Source organism: Drosophila gunungcola (genome assembly GCF_025200985.1).
Source record: "Drosophila gunungcola strain Sukarami chromosome 2L unlocalized genomic scaffold, Dgunungcola_SK_2 000007F, whole genome shotgun sequence".
Taxonomy (NCBI): Eukaryota; Metazoa; Arthropoda; class Insecta; order Diptera; family Drosophilidae; genus Drosophila; species Drosophila gunungcola.
Genome location: NW_026453162.1, coordinates 1,577,581 through 1,580,189, shown reverse-complemented (window position 1 = coordinate 1,580,189; position 2,609 = coordinate 1,577,581).

Sequence of the window (2,609 nt, the reverse complement as noted above, 5' to 3'; positions counted from 1 at the left end):
AGACCGTACTTTGTATTTGTTGTTTCGGCTCGCTGAAATGGACGGTGCGATCCTTCATAGTTCCCTGGTGGCGAACTTTGCAAATAACAGGAGAAACGAAATCCATTACTGTATAAGCTAGTTTTGTCGCAAAAGCCTCCGCTGCCTTTGACAAATGGTGCTGCTTCGCCCAGACAATGTCGAATTATAATGCCTGGCTTGGTGCTAAGCAGCTTTCTCCATGTTCTGGCGTACAACTTCAAAGATTTCCTTTAATTAGCTTTCTGTTTCTTCTGAAGTTTCTGACTTTTTTCCTGTGCCGATGGTCTCTCTGCGTGAGGAAACGTACTCGACGTACTCGAGTTTACCGCTAGCATAATTTATCGTCCCAATTTCTCTGGTTCTGTCCTGCAAAATGCGCTATCATGGATTTTACGATTTGGTTTGTTCTTTCTGTTGGTTTGCTCTTTGTATTTGGCGCTGGGAATGTCCACTGCAAGGCCCATCTCGCTGAGGAATTTCTTGAATAATCGGCTGGCAAACTGTACTCCATTGTTATCAACACGTTAACTTTAACCTTTAGGGCTCGGAACCAAGCAATGATTCTTGCGAGCATATGCTTTTTGAAGTGCTTCTGCCGTTGCTGTGCGTGTAGCACCAATTCGGTCCACTTTGAAAACCTATCATTAGCACTAGCATCATCTAGTTTCCATGTTTTGATCTTGGCAATTGCTCTACAAAATCAGCAAATAACATTGCCCTTGGTTCTTCAGGTATCTGCGTCACCTTCATGCATCTGGATATTTGGATATGTCTCGCATTTTTGCTCGGGTGTAATAGTGGGCCACCAGCCTTGCAATTGTTTTCCGACATGTCCAGCAGCTGGGAACGGTTTCCCTCATCTCACGTGGGACACAGAGCTTCCATGCTGCCACATCTTCGATTCCTGCTGTGTGCAGGATATGCCTATTTAAAGCGCCTTCCTCCATAAGGTAGTCCGAAAACTTCAGTAGCTGTGTCTTGATTTTCTCACACATATCTCTGCCCCAGCTCCATGCTCCGTGTGTATCCTCCCTAGTTTTCTTTGCTCGTCTTAGGGTTTCTGGCAGAGGCTGTCTCTTTTAATGCCATGTGGCCAGCTACCACTTTGAAATGGTATCCTTCTTGCTATGGTTTAAGTTTCCTGAGGTGGAGTAGTTCTTTTCCGCACCATTCTAGGTCCGGACCTTTTCGACGTTCTCTGTTTCTTGCGTCAGGATTGCCCCTTTACCATAATCGCTGGCGTCTGTCTGCAACACGAATGGTTTCTCGAAGTCCGGGCATGCCATTACTGCTTCAAAGGCCGACTGGTGTTCTGGAGTCCATGCCCACTTCGTGCCTTTGCGCAATAAATCGTTGAGTGGTTTTACTATTCAGGCTAAGTCTTGCACGATGCGTCTGTACCAAGAAGCTAGATATTGACGTAGGTTGAAGGTGGCTCCAATTCGGATATATCTACTACCTTTTCTGGATCAGTGCCGATCCCTTGGCTTGTAACACGCTTATCCAGGTCAACTCTGCCTGACAAACCGGCCAATACGCCAATCTCAAATCGAGACAGAGTTTGTAACAAAGCGCCTTGAATTATCCGTGTGATACCTTAATGGCGTCAGCTACCGGTGACTCAATCGGAGACTTCAAACTCTAAGTCCCGAACGTCTCGACGTAGCGATCTTGCTCCTTGTTGACTCCCCACGGCTCCACTTGACGTTGTTTCACTGATTAGTAATTCACTTGATGACTGATACTTTTTGACTGGTAAAAGACTGATCCAGCTGCCTGCTTATATCGGCCTCTGTTTACCGTTAGTTATCGGCATCTTCTTGCCTCCTGGTTCAATGTCCACGGTTTTACCGTTCTACCTTTCGCCCTCTGCGTACGGCACCACAGCAGGCTCTGAAGTCCGGTGCTGTCCCGTTACTTCCTTTTGCACCAGGCACTTCACCAGGCACAGGAGAAAGCTGTTGCCGTCTCTCTCGGACTCTCTCGCCGCACTCTCGTTACTATGGCGAATTCGCCGTATAGCTGGCTACCGGTAGGCCACTGATTGCATGATTACTTGCCGCTTGCTTTTATATGTGTGGAATTATTCAACAGTATATTTCTGCTGAATTTTTAGCAATTCAAAGATTTAGTCGTTTCGGGAATACCCAAAATGATATTTTTATTCAATAATAATATATATGTTGGATAATACAAATGTATATATATTTTTTTTTTTTTTTTTTTTACATATGAATTTTATTTATTGAATCTTCTCTGAATTGAGACTAACAATAAGTATATAAAATCTTAAATTAAAAAGCTATATCTGACAGTCAAGTTGACTGACGCGGGATGTAAGGGCTCTAATAACTATTGCTGAGCTGGAAGGTCATTTCGTTGCAATCGGGTCCGGTTGGAAACCCTGCCTAGGCCCCTGGCGAGCTGGTTTGGATGAGATGTTAGCTTGGTGTGGTAGGACGCCTTTTGTTTTGAAATTTCATCTTTAACGGGTAGAATGCCAAGATCTCTGTGGATGTTGTCGTTCCGAACATACCAAGGTGCCCCAGTGATAGTTCTCAGGATTTTTGATTGGGCTCGCTGGATAA